Here is a 19,424-nt window from a genome sequence, read left to right on the forward strand (position 1 = left end):
ATGTGTAACAGGGAGTTTGGTAAATCTTGGTTATTTTATTTTTGCAACAGGCTCCTGTCCACCTCCAGTAGAATTTTCAGTCCCAATGGCAACTTACTTACCAAATGTAATACAGACTAGTCCATTCCTCCCAAGTGGATGTGGTTCCTGTTCTTCTGCACATTATAGCCCATGGAGGCCAAGGGCCTGCAAATGTGTCTTCATGTGCCTTTGTTTAGTTGATGAAAACACAAACTAGACACTTAGAGGATTGGAATTGATTTCAGTGGAGGGACATGATTGCTAGGTTTTTATGCATTTGCACAGGAAAATGTTGAGTGTTTCCATTCGTTTCAGGCATCCCTAGTCAGTGGAGCCCCTGAACATAATGAAAATGGATATGCAATTATTATTATTGTTGTTGAAGGACCAGGTTTTTAAGGGGGCACTTGGATTTGAACCAAGGACTACTTGATCTGTAGGCAAACACTCTACCACTGAGCTATACCCCCCAACAATTACATTGGCAAGTCAGTGATCTTAAGGATCTTGAAACCTGAGCGTGGCGTTTGTTTCTTCCACACCAGTATTGCTGTCTGTGCATTCCGGAGCTATGGGGTGAGTGGGAAAGGCCCACAACTAGCTTGTCAGTATCAACAAAGGAGCAGCCGACATCAGGACCAACGAGACGTTTTGGTGGCCCATTAAGAAGAATCCACTCTCCCAGAGACTTCTCGGTGAGGGCATGGTACACAATGGGGGCTACCTACCCGCCACGTCCCAGCAAGGGTCTTTCTAGTCCCACTTTAGTGTTACCCAATTTCTAATCAGTCTTTTGCCCAGATTCCCTCCCTGAGCGGCACCAGCACATGCCTGGGCCCCCTGCTAGTGTTAAATCTGCCTTGAGCTGGGACCCAGCTTGGCAAAGAGCCTGCAGCCCCCTCTGTGCTGGAGGAGTGAGAGCAGCCCTGGCACTGGGCAGGGCAGCCCTGAGGGAATGAACCCAATGTGCCTGTGAGGCCCTGATCCAGTACCTCTGCCAGGCAGCTTGTGCTGCTCGGGCTTCTCTAGTCTCCAGCAAGGATTGAAGGCTTCTCTGCTCCAGGGGAACCCCTGGGGGAGGGAGGCATGGCTCCTGCAGGATAAATCTTCCTGCTGGCAGAGCTCCGGTCCCCTCCTCATGGGCATAGGGCGTTGCACACGGCACCCACCACATGCACATACCCCTTTGTGAGGAGAATCAGCTCTGGGATATTGGGGTCAAACCCTTCCCACCTCGTCCCTGCGAACCTTCTCCTGGCTTCAGTGAGGGAATGGGGGCGTGAGGGGCTAGTGCGGTAACAGCAGCAGCGTGGCCGTGGGGCTCGGCCGGTGGCTGGGGCCAGTCGCCTGTGCATGAACCCAGCCAACCCCAGGAGATGGACCCGGGTCACCAGCCCAACCCACCATGCGGCTGCTGCTGCTGCCCTGTAAGTGCACAAGCTCCCACAGAACACGCTGGGGAGAGCCCCCAGCTGCAGGAGAGACACCCGTGAATGCCTGGCAGGGCCCAGCTCCTGGCTGACCTGCACTGCTAGGGGTCAGGGTCACAGGGGGGCGTTGGCTCTGGGGTGGGACTGTCACTTCCCCCCCTGCCAAGCCAACAGGATCACAGCAAACAAAACCAGCTTGGCCCACAGGGGAAGAGTTCAGTCCAGGGCCTGATGCATTCTGGGAGCAGGGGCGGTGCAGAGAAAGGGCAGATACTGGGCAGCTCTGAACACTCCGCGCAGAACTGCCTGTCCTGTCCCGCAGCCCCTGTTACAGGGGGCTTTTAGCCATAGTTTTAATCAGGGCAATAAATTGAAACAAACCCCTGTTAAATCATTGCTCAGCCCGAGTCCTTCACCCACATTCCTTAGGGCATTGGGTGTTTCATTTCCTGCCTCAATTTCACACAGAGACACAATTTCCTTTGCACACATCCGTGAACAGCAAAACCTCCCTGTGTCTCTGGTCTGAGCCAGGGCATTCGATTCCAGTGAACCCTTCTCTCCTGCAATGCGAGGATCAGACAGAGGGGATGTGGCACCTGCATCCCTGGCAGGGAGATATTGGCTCCGCTCTTTCTTTCTGCTGCTGTTGTTAGTCCATAAAACATCAAGGGTGGAATGCAATGCTGAGTTCGTGCACCAGCCCCCTGAAGAAATTTCAGTGCCCCAGAGAAATCCTGCCCCCTGCTATTGGAACGATGTCCTGGAAATGTGAATGGGAAAGGGACTGTCTGAATTGTCAGAGTGGGAAATGAACAACAATCTACAGCAATGTCATTAACACAAACACACTCATCCTGCTCCAGCCGGAAGGGAAATGGGCAGGAATCCTCGCTGTTCACCCAAAGACACACTTACACTGATGCGCAGCTGTGAGTGTGCTGGGGAAGCTGGTCTGGGCAAACAATTTGAAGTGACAATTCAGTGAGAACAGAATCATCATGTAATGACACAGGTGTACATCAAGTAGTTGTGACTGAGTGGTTAAGGTGATGGCATAGAAATCCATTGGGGTCTTCCCTGTGCAGGTTCAAATCCTGCCAACTATACAAGCACCACACTGTTGTTGTTGTTGTTATTATTACTGTAGACTTAGTGCCTGAGCATCCTGTAGTGAGTCGGTGTGGCTCCCCTCCTGCCCGGCAGAGGGAGCTGCCCTGCCAACACCTCAGTGGGCGGAACTTCCGCCCCCAGTCCCCGCCCCCCGGAAGTCAAGGGGCGGGGCAGGAAGTAGAAAAGGAGCGCGCCCAAGCTCAGTCAGCACCCAGCCACCGGCGGGAGCTCCTTACTGGGAACCCTCCCCGGCCCGAGGCGGCTGCCCGGCCTGGCCGGAGCTGCCTCGCGCCCACTACGACGAGGAGCCCTCGGAGCCTCCCCGGACCCGGTACTGGGAGGAGCCCCCACGATTGCCGAGCGGGCGCTACGACGAGGAGACCTCCGAGCTGCCTGGCGACCGCCCCGACGAGGAGCCCCCCAGGCCCTGCTGTTACCCGGAGGAACTGCCCGAGCAGGCCTGGCCCGACTGCCCGGAGGAGCTGCCGGACCTGCCGCCAAGCCCTCCACCAGAGCCGATGCAGACGGACTGGCCTGAACCCAGTGCGACCGACAAGGTAGGCCGTGAGGGGGGGATGGAATGGAGCCCGGGGGTAGCCGACCCCTGTCCGGCTAAGGGCACCGACGTGCCCATGTCAGTGTGTTGCGGCCAGGATCCCCACTGACTGCAGCGGATCCACGCCGCTGCCAGGGCCCTGGGCTGGGACACAGTGGAGTGGGTGGGCCTGTGTCCCCCCTGCCACCCCACTCACGGGTGGCAGTCTCCCCCCTCACACCGGCACCCCGACCCAAAGGTCTGGACTTACCGGTTGTTTGCTCAGCCCTGCCTGAAGAGCTGAGCCCTATATCTGAACTGCTGTTGCCCCGCCCTGCTCCAGAGGGCCAGGGCTTATTTGAACTGCTGTTGACCCGCCCTGCTCCAGAGGGCCAGGGCTTATTTGAACTGCTGTTGCCCCGCCCTGCTCCAGAGGGCCAGGGCTTATCTGTGCTACTGTTGCCCAGCCCCTGCTCCAGAGGGCCTGGGCCTATTTGAACTGCTGTTGGCCAGCCCCTGCACCAGAGGGCCTGGCGGTCTAACGTTGTTCCCTGTGACTCCTAAAAGACCAGCAGAAGAACAGAAGGGAGTCGGTGTGGCTCCCCTCCTGCCCGCTGGAGGGTCGAGCCCCGACCAACCGATTACAATCCAGAGTGCAAACTGGAGCCAGGTCTACTTTCACTCTGTCTATACTTAAAATGCTGCTGTGTCACTGCTATAGCACTTTGGAGTAGTCAGTGATTGGAGAGGTTTTCCCATCCATGTAATAGCTACATGGACAGAACAATTCTTCCTTTTATTTAGCACTATCTAACCCGGGCTTAGGTCACCTTAACTCTATGGGTTTGGGGGGGGGGGGTTTCACACCCTGAGAGACGTCGCTCTGCCAGTGAAGTGCCCACTTAGATCCCTCTTGGTATTTCAATGCAGGCACTGACCTGTGAGAAGAAAACATCAGCTCACAAACACAGAGACTGAATTCCCCACATTTAATCTCTCTGCACTTTCCAGAAAGTCACAAACTTCAATTCATTCTTGCTAGGACAGAGAAAAAATAAGTGACACTAAGTTTTTGGCTTGGGTAAATAAAATTAAGTGTTTAATTAATATAGTAAAAATCTGTACTGATTCCTCTAACTAACACCACATCATGAAATAGGAACAGAGACAAATCTTGTCAGTGATGACTAATTTCGCAAATGATCTTCCCATTATTAATTTCCACACTGCCCCCATTTGAGGTCTGGGCATTGCCAGTGTCATTGCTCTGCATTCACCTTCCCCTTAGAATTGTTCTCGGACATTCGACTTCCTCTGCAGCATGGGGCACGGGTCACTTGCTGGAGGATTCCCTGCACCTTGAGGTCTTTAAGCCACGATTTGAGGACTTCAATAACACAGACATAGGTTAGGGGTTTGTTACAGGAGTGGATGGGTAAGATTCTGTGGCCTGCATTGTGCAGGAGGTCAGCCTAGATGATCATAATGATCCCTTCTGACCTTGTCTATGAATTTATTAATCTTTTCCCAAATTTGGAAAATTGTGCAGTTCAGAATGTGAATAGTGACCCCGTCTCCTTCCTGCACCTGCTTTACACTGCTCCACAGTAACTTCTCCCCCTGCAGTCACCCCAGCACCGCAGTGCAACCGCCCAGGGTTCAGCAGGGGCCCCTGGCAAGGACCGTGGGTGCAGCTAACAGCCCAGTGTGCCTGGCGGTGAGGCAGCTGTAAAAAAGCAAACCCCCCGCCCGCCAGAAGTACAGAGACTGAATTCCCCAACTTTAACATCATGGCCCCCTGTAGAAAGCCACACGTGTCAGTTGTATTGTCACAGGGAGATGCAAAAATCAAGTGACACCAATTTTTAAATTGAGTAAATAAAGTTGACCTTCCAAAAATATACTAAAGATCCCTCAACATAACACCTGAAGATGAAATATGAACGGAGACAAACCTTGTCAGCAAAGGCTCATTTCCCAAACAATCCTCAAAATGTTACTAATTCACACCCCTCCTCCACAGGAGCTCTGTGCAGTGTAACTGTTCTGCAGGCAGCTTCCCATTAAATGCTGTTGTGGGACATTCCCAGGCCTGGAAATGTACCAATGAGAGAGCAAACCTGGCTCCCCGCACCAGGCGGGATTTGAGTGTTTTGTCCCTGTCACTTAGTCTTTGTCAATAGTACAGATGCCATGGGCAGGACTCCAGGCTCTGCTTGAAGGATCCTGGCACAGGGGCTGGGGGTGGAGAAAGGATTGTAGATTCTGAGCTGTGCTCTGGAGAGGAGGTAATAATTGAAGGGGGCATTTTTGACTCCTCCCCTCCTCAGTGTTCCTGGGCTGGAATTCTACCTTCCACAGGGCCAAATAAGGGGGTGATGCCACTTGGCTAATGAAAACCAGTGCTTTTGGTGAGGTTTGAACTCACCAAAGCATAGCTCCTGAGCATAGCTCCTCTCAGCACTGTTCTATAAGTACTGTGCGCTAACCAATTGAGCCACTGGAACATCTGCTAATTGGGAATCTCTGAGACACCCTAGGTAGATACAGGCAAGGAGTGACCCCAAAACATTCTCAGTGGGGCTGAGAGCAGGTAGCGACAAGTGTTGTACTTGGTGGGGTGGATTCTTCTTAAGGGTTCCAGGCACCATTTGACTCTTTTGTTCTTCCCCGTGTAGTAACAGAGCTGGTTAAGACTCAATGGAGAGTCTTGCTGCAGACCAACAGATCTGAAATCACTGATAACCAGCTCTAAGCATTAGTCCTGCTTTGGGACAGTGTCTCTCATGCAAGAAACTGCTGAATCTGCGCTAGCAGTGAGGCTCCCTCACTAACAGATGAAATCAGGGAGAGCTGTGTGAAGTGCAGGGCACCAGGGGTGCCTGAACAGGGGGGAACAACACCCCAGGACTTTAAAAAATGGGAGGGCTCTGCCTTACCACTTTGTAATGACCCTAAGGGGGAGGGAGGGAAGGAGGGGGTGGAGAGCAGTGAGTGGGAGGTGGGGTCTTGGGGGGAAGAGGCAGCATAGGAGCAGGACCTTGGGGAGAAGGGGTGGGGCAGGGGCGTGGCCTCGAGTGGCAGGGATGGGGCTACTGTTCAGGCTCTGGTGGCTGCTACTTTTAGGCAGGGCTGCCCGGGGGGGGCGGCAAGTGGGGCAATTTGCCCCAGGCCCTGCACGCCCCCTGCAGGCCCTGGCCAAGAATCCCTTCCCTTGTTCAGCTGTCCCTGCAGCACCATTCCTGAGGGTCACCCTACCTCACTCCCTTCCTGCCATGTTGGGAAAGACAGCTCTCATCCTTAAAGGTCAGGTGGGCCAACCAGATGCAGAAGCCCACACTATCTTTTCCTACTGCAGAGCCCAAGCTCAGGAACTCACCTTGGGTACAGACACCACTGTGCTCCCAGAAAACAAGCCACCACTGTGCAAAGAGGGATGAAAGGGCCCACCAAAGCCTGGGATTGAATGAGGAACCTTTAGATTTTCAGTCTAATGCTCTCCCAACTGAGCTACTTTAGCACCTGTGTGGTAGTATTTTGGCCTGTTGCTTCTCTTTCTGGGATGTTTTTGCAGCAGTTGCACACAAAAAGGACGTCATTGGGAGCGGCCCATGAAGACAAGACTCACTTTTGCCTGCCTTGCTCAGCTTGACTTGCTTCCTCACCCTGTTCCTGCCCTAGTGCCCAGGTTGACCTGGTGGTGGAAGGGGACTGGGGGCCAGTGGTTTGGGGAGGAAGTTGAGCTGGACCCTGAGCTAGACTAGACCCTGGCAGCAAGAGTCTGGCCACCACTTGCCGCCCCTCCCTGTTGTCCTGGCTTCCCCCACTGGGTGTCATTTCAGGAGGGAAGTGGGGCTTCTGCCTCCCCGCCCCGATTTTCACACCACAGAGGATTGTGAACAGGAAAACGAACGGCTGCTCCACACCCCCACTGGAGGAACCCGACACCCTTAGCTGTGGTGAGTAAGAAGTGTCTCTTGGCTGACAGGGCCTGTCCCCGAGCAGCAGGAACAGCAGCTGTCGCCTCCCCATAGGCTCCAGGCTGTGGGAAATGCTCATTGCCTGGCTGCATGGGCGGATGCTGCTCCGTGCTCTGGAGAGCGTCTGTATTGCGCTGTCAACCCCCCCATCTTCACTGAGCCAGTCTGGTAAGGTCCCAAGTGCCCCCTCCGGCCTGGCAGCTGAGAGTCTGTGCAGACATCAGCCCCCCTGCCAGCCCCACAGGCAGCAGCAGCGCCAGCCCCCTGACACCACAGGGGCACTCGATGCACTTCCTGTGGGGAAATGGCTCCTTGGCGTCCAGCTGCTAGAGTGAGAGCCAGGAGAGAGCAGTGTCTGGCTCACCGTGGGGGAGAGAAGAGACCTGGAAAGTGTGGATCTCCCTCAGTCTCCCCCAGCAATGCTGGTCAGTTTTATTGTCACTGTGATAGTCGGTGCTTCCCTCCAGGGCCGGCCCTAGAGGGGTGCAGGGCCCAGGACAAAGCCCCCCTTTCTGCACCAGGACCCGCACCCACTCCACCCCTTCCCCCAAACTCCCACCCCTGTCCCATCTCTTCCTGGCCTTCACCTTTCTGCCCCATTCCTCTCCCTCCCCCACCTCTTACTGTCCCTTCTGCTCCCCCTCCCTGCCCAGCGCCTCCTGCACCCCACTGAACAGCTCATCACTGTCAAGTGGAAGTCACTGAAGGGGAAGAGGAGGAGCTTGTCAGCAAGGCCTGTAGTGTAGCTCCCATGGAGTCACTGACTTGGTTCCTTTCACACTCTAGAGAGAGGAGCAGAACCAGGGCTATGGCTGATCTATGGGGCACCAGGTGAGTAGCAGACAGTTCAGGTGCTGAGAGTTTGCCTGACCCCTCAGGGACACAGTGTGAGGTGGTGTCCCAGGCATCTCTATGAAAGGAGCAGAACAGGATTTACTTGGGGTTGGGAGAGAATTGAGAGTGTCTCAGGGGGTTGTACAGAGGTATTGCCTGAGTGAGAGACTGACTAAAACACAGGCCTCGCTGTAAGCAGGATAAGAACCTGCGCAGGGACCCTATTGGATTTCAACTCTAATGCCTTAATCACTTGGCCATTACAGCTAGGAGCACAAAACTTCCCCAATGCCAGAGAAACTGGTAAATAATCACAATGGCCAGGCTTGAAGTCATCTGAACTACAGAATTCCCACCGCAAACCTGGCTCCCAAAGCACAGGGGGGATTTGGGGTTTGTTCTCTTTGCTTAGCCATGTGCAGTAGCTCATGCTCCAATATGTCTGTTAGTCTATAAGGTGCCACAGGAGTCTTTGCTGCTTTTACAGATCCAGACTAACACGGCTACCCCTCTGATACTCCTAGTGACACTCTCCAGTGGATCCCCATCCTCCACCCACCGTGAATTAGGTAGGAGCGGATCATTATTATCCCTACTTGAAAGACGGAGAAGCTAAGGCTGACAAAGGAGAATTGACTTGTCTTAGGTCACACAGCCAGCCAGTGGCAGAGTTGGGAATAGGACCCAAGAGCTCTGATTTTGAAACATTCGCGAACAGGGGCTGCTAACAGGGAGTTTCGGAAGGGAGTTTGGAAGGGGAGTGGGAAGGGAGTGGGAGCCCCTCACCGGCCGTAACCCCTTCCCCGTACCCCCCCCCTAAAACCTATAAACCGAACCACATTCCAAAACCCCTTCCTGTAAACCACCCTTCCATTAACTAGGAGACAATGCAGGCAGAAGCCCAGCAGCAGAGTGGGGGCTATCCAGTTTATTGCACTGAGTGTTGCATGTATGATTACCTGCCCTGTGGGCGGGTGGCATATGTGTGCAGTCGGTGCAAGGAGCTCCTGGCCCTCAGAGATCATGTACGGGCTTTGGAGGCCAGGGTGGCGGAACTGGAGGAGCTGAGAGAGGCAGAGAGGTATGTTGATGAGGCTTTCTGGGACACTGTAGAATTGTCCCACCTCTGCTCAGACAGCTCCTGTGCTGTTGAGGAGGAAGAACGGCCCAGGGAAGTAGAGCAGTCAATGGGAGCAGAGGGAAACCTTCCCGTAGTTGGGACCCTCCTTCCAGATGGTGCTGGGGTTGCCTCTCGCACTGAGGTTGCCTCTCCGGGGGAGGGAACTCGAGTTTCTAGGAAAAGGCAGGTGTTAGTAATGGGAGATTCGATTATTAGAAATGTAGATAGCTGGGTCTGTGATGACCGGGAGAACCGTATGGTGACTTGCCTGCCTGGTGCGAAGGTTGCGGATCTCTCGAGGCATCTAGATAGACTTATGTGTAGTGCTGGGGAGGAGCCGGTGGTCGTGGTACATGTAGGTACCAATGACATAGGGAAGAGTAGGAGAGATGTCCTGGAAGCCAAATTTAGGCTGCTAGGGAAGAGACTGAAATCCAGGACCTCTATGGTGGCATTTTCAGAAATGCTCCCAGTTCCACGCGCAGGGCCAGGTAGGCAGGCAGAGCTTCAGAGTCTCAATGCGTGGATGAGATGATGGTGTAGAGAGGAGGGGTTCATGTTCATTAGGAACTGGGGAAACTTCTGGGATGGGGGGAGCCTATACAGGAGAGATGGGCTCCACCTAAACCAAAGTGGAACCAGACTGCTGGCACTAAACATTAAAAAGGTTATAGAGCAGTTTTTAAACTAGGAGATGGGGGAAAGCCGACTGCTGCAGAGGAGCGTGTGGATCGGACACAGACTTCTCTTAGGGGAGAGTCTGATGATAGAGAATCTTCAGGTTATAGTCAGGAGCAGATGACTGAAAATTATAATGTAAGGGCCAGATCAGATGATAAACAGTCACATAAAAAAAGAATCTGGCACATCAGAAAAAGGCAGGCTAATAAACAGGGACAAGTTTTTAAAGTGCTTGTACACAAATGCCAGAAGTCTAAATAATAAGATGGGTGAACTAAAGTGCCTTGTGATAAAGGAGGATATAGATATAACAGGCATCACAGAAACCTGGTGGACTGAGAGCAATCAATCATTCCGGGGTACAAAATATATCGGAAGGACAGAACAGGCCGTGGAGGGGGAGGAGTGGCACTATATGTGAAAGAAAGTGTAGATTCAAATGAAGTAAAAATCTTAAGCGAATCCACGTGTTCCATAGAGTCTCTATGGATAGAAATTTCATGCTCTAGTAAAAATATAACATTAGGGATCTATTATCCACCACCTGACCAGGACAGTAATAGTGATGATGAAATGCTAAGGGAAATTAGAGAGGCTATCAAAATTAAGAACCCAATAATAGTGGGGAATTTCAATTATCCCCATATTGACTGGGAACATTTCACTTCAGGACGAAATGCAGAGATAAAATTTCTCGATACTTTAAATGACTGCTTCATAGAGCAGCTGGTACGGGAACCCACAAGGGGAGAGGCAACTCTAGATTTAATCCTGAGTGGAGCGCAGTAGCTGAGCCAAGAGGTAACTATAGCAGGACTGCTTGGAAACAGTGACCATAATACAATAGCATTCAACATCCCTGTGGTGGGAAGAACACCTAAACTGCCCAACACTGTGGCATTTAATTTCAAAAGGGGGAACTATACAAAAATGAGGGTGTTAGTTAGACAAAAGTTAAAAGGTACAGTGACTAAAGTGAAATCCCTGCAAGTTGCATGGGCCCTTTTTAAAGACACCATAATAGAGGCCCAACTTCAATGTATACCCCAAATTAAGAAAAACAGGAAAAGAACTAAAAAAGAGCCACCGTGGCTTAACAACCATGTAAAAGAAGCAGTGAGAGATAAAAAGACTTCCTTTAAAAAGTGGAAGTCAAATCCTAGTGAGGCAAATAGAAAGGAGCACAAACACTGCCAACTTAAGTGCAAGAGTGTAATAAGAAAAGCCAAAGAGGAGTTTGAAGAACGGCTAGCCAAAAACTCCAAAGGTAATAACAAATGTTTAAGTACATCAGAAGCAGGAAGCCTGCTAAACAACCAGTGGGGCCCCTTGATGATCAAAATACAAAAGGAGCGCTTAAAGATGATACAGTCATTGCGAAGAAACTAAATGGATTCTTTGCTTCAGTCTTCATGGCTGAGGATGTTAGGGAGATTCCCAAACCTGAGCTGGCTTTTGTAGGTGACAAATCTGAGGAACTGTCACAGATTGAAGTGTCACTAGAGGAGGTTTTGGAATTAATTGATAAACTCAACATTAACAAATCACCGGGACCAGATGGCATTCACCCAAGAGTTCTGAAAGAACTCAAATGTGAAGTTGCGGAACTATTAACTAAGGTTTGTAACCTGTCCTTTAAATCGGCTTCGGTACCCAATGACTGGAAGTTAGCTAATGTAACGCCAATATTTAAAAAGGGCTCTAGGGGTGATCCCGGCAATTACAGACCGGTAAGTCTAACGTCGGTACCAGGCAAATTAGTTGAAACAATAGTAAAGAATAAAATTGTCAGACACATAGAAAAACATAAACTCTTGAGCAATAGTCAACATGGTTTCTGTAAAGGGAAATCATGTCTTACTAATCTATTAGAGTTCTTTGAAGGGGTCAACAAACATGTGGACAAGGGGGATCCGGTGGACATAGTGTACTTAGATTTCCAGAAAGCCTTTGACAAGGTCCCTCACCAAAGGCTCTTACGTAAATTAAGCTGTCATGGGATAAAAGGGAAGGTCCTTTCATGGATTGAGAACTGGTTAAAGGACAGGGAACAAAGGGTAGGAATTAATGGTAAATTCTCAGAATGGAGAGGGGTAACTAGTGGTGTCCCCCAAGGGTCAGTCCTAGGACCAATCCTATTCAATTTATTCATAAATGATCTGGAGAAAGGGGTAACAGTGAGGTGGCAAAGTTTGCAGATGATACTAAACTGCTCAAGATAGTTAAGACCAAAGCAGATTGTGAAGAACTTCAAAAAGATCTCACAAAACTAAGTGATTGGGCAACAAAATGGCAAATGAAATTTAATGTGGATAAATGTAAAGTAATGCACATTGGAAAAAATAACCCCAACTATACATACAACATGATGGGGGCTAATTTAGCTACAACGAGTCAGGAAAAAGATCTTGGCGTAATCGTGGACAGTTCTCTGAAGATGTCCACGCAGTGTGCAGAGGCGGTCAAAAAAGCAAACAGGATGTTAGGAATCATTAAAAAGGGGATAGAGAATAAGACTGAGAATATATTATTGCCCTTCTATAAATCCATGGTACGCCCACATCTCGAATACTGTGTACAGATGTGGTCTCCTCACCTCAAAAAAGGTATTCTAGCATTAGAAAAGGTTCAGAAAAGGGCAACTAAAATGATTAGGGGTTTAGAGAGGGTCCCATACGAGGAAAGATTAAAGAGGCTAGGACTCTTCAGCTTGGAAAAGAGAAAACTAAAGGGGGACATGATAGAGGTATATAAAATCATGAGTGATGTTGAGAAAGTGGATAAGGAAAAGTTATTTACTTATTCCCATAATACAAGAACTAGGGGTCACCAAATGAAATTAATAGTCAGCAGGTTTAAAACAAATAAAAGGAAGTTCTTCTTCACACAGCGCACAGTCAACTTGTGGAACACCTTACCTGAGGAGGTTGTGAAGGCTAGGAGTATAACAATGTTTAAAAGGGGACTGGATAAATTCATGGTGGCTAAGTCCATAAATGGCTATTAGCCAGAATGGGTAAGAATGGTGTCCCTAGCCTGTGTTTGTCAGAGGATGGAGATGGATGGCAGGAGAGAGATCACTTGATCATTGCCTGTTTAAGGAGGCAGAATTTTATTCTGCACCTGGGATTTTGTCCCTTAGAATCACTGGGGACATTAGAGTTTGTCCTTTTTGTTTCACCTTTTCCTCTATCCATCCCTTCCTCCTTTCTCTTTGTCTCTTGCTTCTTTTGTCCTTTCTCCTGTTCCACTCCCAACACCAGGTGCGGGGTGTGTGTGTGTGTGTGTTGCAGGGAAGTGATCTGCAGCTCCCACTCTGGCAGGTCCACCCAACAATGTGGGGCTGAAATAGTGCTTGGGCAGTGATCCCCACCGGTGATCTGGGCCATCCTTTGGGCTCTCTGGGGAGAACCCTCAGCCTCCCATCCTCAGTCTCTACCCTGATTGGCTGAGCAGGGGGTTATTGACAGGGAGAAGACTCAGGTCCTTGTTGTTCTCTTTTAAGACCAAGAAAATAAGTCATAACTAGTTCTATGTTTGATTAATTTTGCTGCTTCTCTGCATTAATGGTCTCTGAGCAGTTCATGATTCTTTCTAACATTGCAGTTCTCCTCAAATACTTGCTGAATAATTCCTGTGCACTGTTGTTGGTCTGGAGCTCATCTGAGAGCACTTTATTCAGGTCATTCAGTGTCTGAAATTCAAGATCTGATGGTTAGTTTGAAAATCAGGGCTCTTGGGTCCTATTCTGAACTCTGCCACTGGCCAACTGTGTGACCTAAGACAAGTCAATTCTCCTTTCTCAGCCTTAGCTTCTCCCTCTTTCCAGTAGGGATAATAATGATCCGCTCCTACCTACCTCAACACACACACTGTCTCTCCCCACACACAAACAGTCTCCGCACTGCAGTTGAAAGGCAGCTGGCAATCTAGTAGGATGCCCATGGAACAATGGGAGAGATAAACCTGTATCACTGAAAGTACAGCTATGGCGACACCACATACTAGCCTTCCCTAGCTGGCAAGAATCAAACCTCCACAGAAATATCCCTATGGTGTCAGCCCAGCTCCTTAAGCCCTCAGCCACAACTACTTAAAACAGGGGCCTTTCTACACTATGGTTCTGTTCTCACTGAAGGGTCATTTCCAATTGTTTGCTCAGACCAGCTTCCCCAGCACACTCACTGCTGTGCAGCTCTGTACGTGTGGCCATGGCTGAACAGCAAGAATTCCTGCCCATTTCCCCAGTGGCTGGAGCATGGCTAGAGTGAGTCTGTGGTTAATGATGTTGCTGTAGATTGTTCGTTTCCTTCCTTGGCAATTCACACAGTCCCTTTTCCCAACATATTTCCAGCACATCAGTCCCTGGCTGGATCTCCTGGGCAGTGGAAAACATCCCTTGTTTGGTGCTGCCAAGGGGATCGTGCAGAGCTGAGACATCCCTTGGCTTGGAACAAAGGGGGAGTTGGATGGAATTTATCACACAACCCTCCCTGCTCCCCAGAGACCCACGGGGAGAATCTAGAGAAGGGGGAGTAATTCCTCCCCTGTATACCCAGAAGAGCTGCTAGGACTCCTTCCTGCCAGCTACTCACCCCTGGATTCACCCTCAGCTCCTGGGATCTTTCTGCTCCAAAGGCTCCAGAGGCCTGGGGTGGGGAGGGCATCACTACACAGTCTGAAACACAAAGGAGGTTTCTGGAATTGAAGGAAGGAGCAGAAAATGGAGAGGAAAGAAACAGAGAGAAAACGCCTCTTCTCTCTCCCCTCCCCTTCCCAGCAAGAAATGTTATCAAGGAGCAGTGTTAGGGGAAATGATGCCCGGGGCAAAACTTGTACTTTGGCACTTCGCCTTTGCCCCTGGACGATCCCCCTCCCCCTTTACCGCTAGCTCCTGCACTCCCAGCCCTTGCACCTTCTTCGCCCCTAACTCCTGCCCCCTCCTGTGCCCTAACCCCTACACTGTGTCCCCTTTGCCCTTAACTCCCGCACTCTCCTCCTGTGCCACCAGCCACTGCCCCTCTCCTGCACTCCCTTCACCCCTAACCCCTGCACCCCCTCCTGCACCCACGTGGGGACACTGACCTGTGTGCATGGAGCAGCTGGCATTGCTGCCTGCTCCTGCCTGGGATGCTGCTCCTCCGGGCACCCCGAGGGGCTGCGGGGGCAGGGCGAGAAGCAACATCATCCGAGCTCCCTGCATCCAGGTCACTTTCCTCAGCCGGGCTGCATCAGGGGAGGGCAGAGAGCAGCAGCTTCTGATGCTCCCTTCACAGCCCAGCCCAGGTGGGGAAAGCGACCAGGACGCATGGAGCACATAGTGTTGCTCCTCACTCCCCACAACCCTCTATGGGGCCACGGAGGAGCATTGGGGCAGGGGAGAGCAGTGAGCACCTTTGCACTGGCACACGGTGCCCTTTGACCCCCTGGAGCCCTGGGCGGCTGCCGGGGGCCCCACCCCTAAGGCCGGCCAGGCTCCCCAGCATGAACAGCAGAGAACACAGGGAGACTGGCCCCACACTGACCAGTGGTAGCCTGGGTGGTTCGTAAGGGAGGCTCGGGGGGGGGGCTTGCTCAGCCTCCCCAAACCTTGTGTCGCCAAGGAGACAGTGGGGCCAATAACTAGGTGCCCTGGCCAAATTGGGCCCCCCTGGAAAAGTCTCCCCCATGTCAGCCCCAGGGCTGGAGGAGCTCCAACTCCCTGCTACGGCCCAGGGGCTGCAGCAGGGGCACAGAGCTTCTCTGGTCTCAGGGCCACAGTGGGGCAGGGGTAAAGGAGTGACAGGGTGGGGCCAGTGGGGGAAGGGGTGGAACAGAGGTGACAGTGGATGGGGCCGTGGCTGGAAGGTGTGGAAGGGGGCGGAGCCACAGACAGAAGTGGGGGGTTATGGTTCCAGTTCTGGGGCTCCCGCACTTGTTCTCCCTTTCCCTGGGCTTTGGCATCACTAGCCCCTGCTTAGCAAGTAGGGTACAGTGGTCCCCAAAATGTGGGGCATGACTCCTAGGGGGACACAGAGGCAAATTCATGGGGGCAGCAGCACTCAGCCCCACTCTGCCTCAGCTCTTCCCCAGCCCCACCCTCAGCCTGGGCCTCTGACTCCCAGCCCAGCCTCGACCCCCTTAACCCTGTCCGCACCCCTCTCTCCCCAGCAAGCAACAGCTCCACTCCCAGCCCCGGTTCTCAACCGTGGTTTTCAAGGGTGCCACAGCCATGGATATGAGGGCACAGTGTGAAATGTTTGGGGAATCACTGGTTGAGGGTGATGTTCTCAATCACTTCTATGCAGTCAAATAAAAGCTATTCCTCACTCACCCCTCCATCAGGACCGACTAGGTATGTTCTGCTGCCCTTCACTCATGCAGGAAGGATAATAACATTTAATTCCACTCAATCCTAAAGTGATTTGTAACCCACCACCAGCCAAAACTGGTCATTTTGGGAAAGCGGCCCCATCATGCTGCATACCTAGGCAGAGTAGGTGTGTCTGTGCAAACACGGTCTGTTCCTGTAGTCTTTCCCCCCAGCAGTTCACTAGATGTGAGGGGGGAGCTCATTCAGCCCCTGCTTCCGCTTAGTATTTAAAAACTCCTTATTGTCCCTAGCTCTGCTGACCTTAGACTTCTCCTTCTATCTTTTTCTTGACAGCTCAGATGAGGTGGCCAAGTGGTTAAGGTGATGGGCTGCTAATTCATTGTGCTCTGCACACATGGATTTGAATCCCATCTTCCTGCGATGCATTTAGTTTTCACCCCTCCTTTGTAGACAACAATCTCCCCCTTTGGTACAATGACAGATCAAACAATGTTACTTCTTGTAAACAAAAACCTTCTCCGAAGCTCAGACCCCCCCCCCCCATGCTTTAAATAAAATGTCTAAATCCCAGATTTAAAAAAAATTCTCTAGTCCTGTATTTCTTAGTTTTTATCTAAAAAGGGAACATCCTCATCATCTCCCCCAAACACCCTGGGACGGCCCCAAATTATTAAAATACCCTCAACTCGAGGAAGGCCAGAGCAGTGAACCAGAGCTAGTGTCTAGGCCGAGCTGTTCTGAAGGAGGCAACTCAAACATTTTCTCCCTGCTTCCCTTGGCAAGGTCTGACTGAGAAAACAAAATTCCCCAAACTGAAAATTTTCTGCTGAAAAACCAATACTAGTCTGTTTGGGGACTTTGGTTTGAATGTATTATTGTTATTATTCTCTTCTGATTTCTGAATCAGTTCAGTTCAGTCTTTGTCCTCCAGGTGTGTTTCCAGCTGCTGAGTTGTGGGGGAGAGAGGCCAAGTCATGATGTCTATTCCCCTCTTTCATAGTTTCTTCCAACTTGCTAGGAAGCTCCTTTGCTACCATGTGAATCAAGCAGTGTCCATTGTCGCTGTGCTATCTCAGAGAAGCCTGCATTTTACACGGTTCCTGGGCTAGTCCTTGGGAGTGTGGATCCCTTCAATGGGCCATCACCGAGTCTGGCTCCTCCCTTGTCGCACCTGAAAGGCTGGTGGGGGGCATTTCCCAACCTCATAACATATCTCAGTAACGCACACAGAGCAAAACTTCATAACTTCTCAGGCAATGCGAGCACACACAATCCAACATGATATTAATGTTCAACAGATGAAGACTTTTGAAATGATAACTCACCAGGCAGACTTTGTACAAACCATGGCATCATTATATGAGAGTGGTGAATATGGGGCTTCTAGGTGCTGCTTTGAGCACAGCGTGCCACACCTGGTCTTCCATTGCAATGGAGACGTACCCTTAGAGTCCATCTCTCCTGGGTTTAAAGATAGCATTAGGGCTGGCCTGGGTCATCTGACTTGGGCTCCTGGACGTGAAGCTGAGGGGCTAAAAACTGTGGTGAAGATATTTGTGTTCACACTGAAGCCTGGGTTCAGAAACCCTCACCCCTCGTGGGGCCTCAGAGATTGGGCTCAAGCCCGTTTGCACTGTAATTTTATAGTCTTGCAGCCCAAGTCCCATAAGCCTGAGTCAGCTGACCCAGGCTTTGAGACAGGTGCCCTGGGTGTGTTAATCACAGTGTAAACTTAATGTTAGGATACGACTACAGTGGAATGAAACACCCATGGCTGGCCCATGTTGTATTAACCAAGGTCATGTGGCTTCGGCTGTAAAGTTGCAGTGTACGTGTCTGGGCTGAGGCTCAGTCCCCTGCTCTAGGAGCCCAGAAGGGGGGGAGGGAGTTTAGCGAGTGGAAATGGTAAAACCGCATTGAGGGGAGTGGACCACTGACCTATCAGCTCTTAACTCCCAAACTTTCAGTAACTCTACTGTCAGTGCCTGTGAGTGTAATTTAAACCATAAGAACAGCCACACTGGGCCAGACCAATAGTCCATCTAGCGCTGAATTTTGTCTTCTGACAGTAGCCAATACCAGGTGCCCCAAAATCCTCTCCCAAAGGCACCCCTGGGAGTTGAACCCAGGGTCTCCTGTTTACAAAACACAGGTTTTAACCAGCTAAGCCATGGTACCTGCTGTTACTTAAAACATCGTGTCTGCCCACACCTGACTCTCTGCCAATCCCCACTGGGCCCTGACAAGCTTTGCTTGTGTTTGGAGTCTGTAAAGCAGAGGAGCAGGGGAAGTTTTACTCCCGCGGTGCGTGAGTGATTCTTTGCACAGGTCTACGCTACAAAATTAGGTCGGTGTAATTACATTACTTAGGGGATTAAAAAATTTACACCCCCCCCCAAGCAATGCAGTTATATCAACTCAGTCCCAGAGCAGACAGCGGCTCAGCTGTCAGAACTTTCTGGAGCTATGAAAGGGGAGGGGCCCAGCCTCTGTAGAAGGAATGCAGGGCAGGTGAGTTCACGTTGGGCATTGTGGGATACTGGTGGAGGCTAGTTATGGTGATGTAATGACCAGCAGCATTTACACTGACAATTTGTCACTTAAAGTTTGCTGCAAAAAGCTCTAGGCCTCTTATCAAGGTGGTTTTATTTTGTCACCAAAACAGGGCAGTTTTGTCACCAGACGTGGCATTGCAGTGTGTGCACCAGCTACAAGCTGCCGACCGAGGGAGCGTTGTGTGTTTTTCACATACCTGAGCAATATAATGATGCTGAAATAACTTTGTAGTGCAGACCTGGCCAAATATTCACACACACACAGCTTGCAAGGAAAACCTCACCTGCTCCTCTGCTTTGCAGAATCCAAACACAAGCAAAGTGTGTCAGGCCCCAGTGAGGATGGCAGGGAGTCAGGTGTGGGCAGATATGACATCTTAGTCATAGGTAGGCACCATGGCTTAGCTGACTAAAGCACCTGTTTTTTTCGGGCACCTGGTATTGGCTACTGTCAGAGGACAAAATATGGAGCTAGCTGGACCTTTGGTCTAGCCCAGGGTGGCTGTTTTTATGGTTTAAATTACACTCACAGGCACTGATAATAGAGTTACTGAAAGTTTGGGAGTTAAGAGCTGATAGGTCAGTGGTCCAGTCCCCTCAATGCGGTTTTACCATTTCCACTCGCTAAACTCCCTCCCAACCTTCTGGGCTCCTAGAGCAGGGGACTGAGCCTGAGCCCAGACACGGACACTGCAACTTTACAGCCGAAGCCGCATGACCTTGCCAACTACAGAACCAGTTTCTCCTCCCTTGGTGTTCACACCTCAGCTGCTAGCACAGGGCCTCATCCTCCCTGATTGAACTAACCTCGTTATCTCTAGCTTGCTTCTTGCTTGCATATT

At 51.0% G+C, this 19,424-nt stretch overlaps 1 non-coding gene across 1 annotated transcript; it reads right to left on the reverse strand.

Moving 5' to 3' along the window:
- Positions 1 to 419: 419 nt before the first annotated feature.
- Positions 420 to 491, reverse strand: TRNAC-ACA. Its single transcript has one exon. It is a non-coding gene; the product is annotated as a tRNA-Cys (tRNA).
- Positions 492 to 19,424: the final 18,933 nt, after the last annotated feature.

The sequence above is a fragment of the Mauremys mutica genome, chromosome 22, assembly GCF_020497125.1.
Source record: "Mauremys mutica isolate MM-2020 ecotype Southern chromosome 22, ASM2049712v1, whole genome shotgun sequence".
NCBI classification, from domain to species: Eukaryota; Metazoa; Chordata; order Testudines; family Geoemydidae; genus Mauremys; species Mauremys mutica.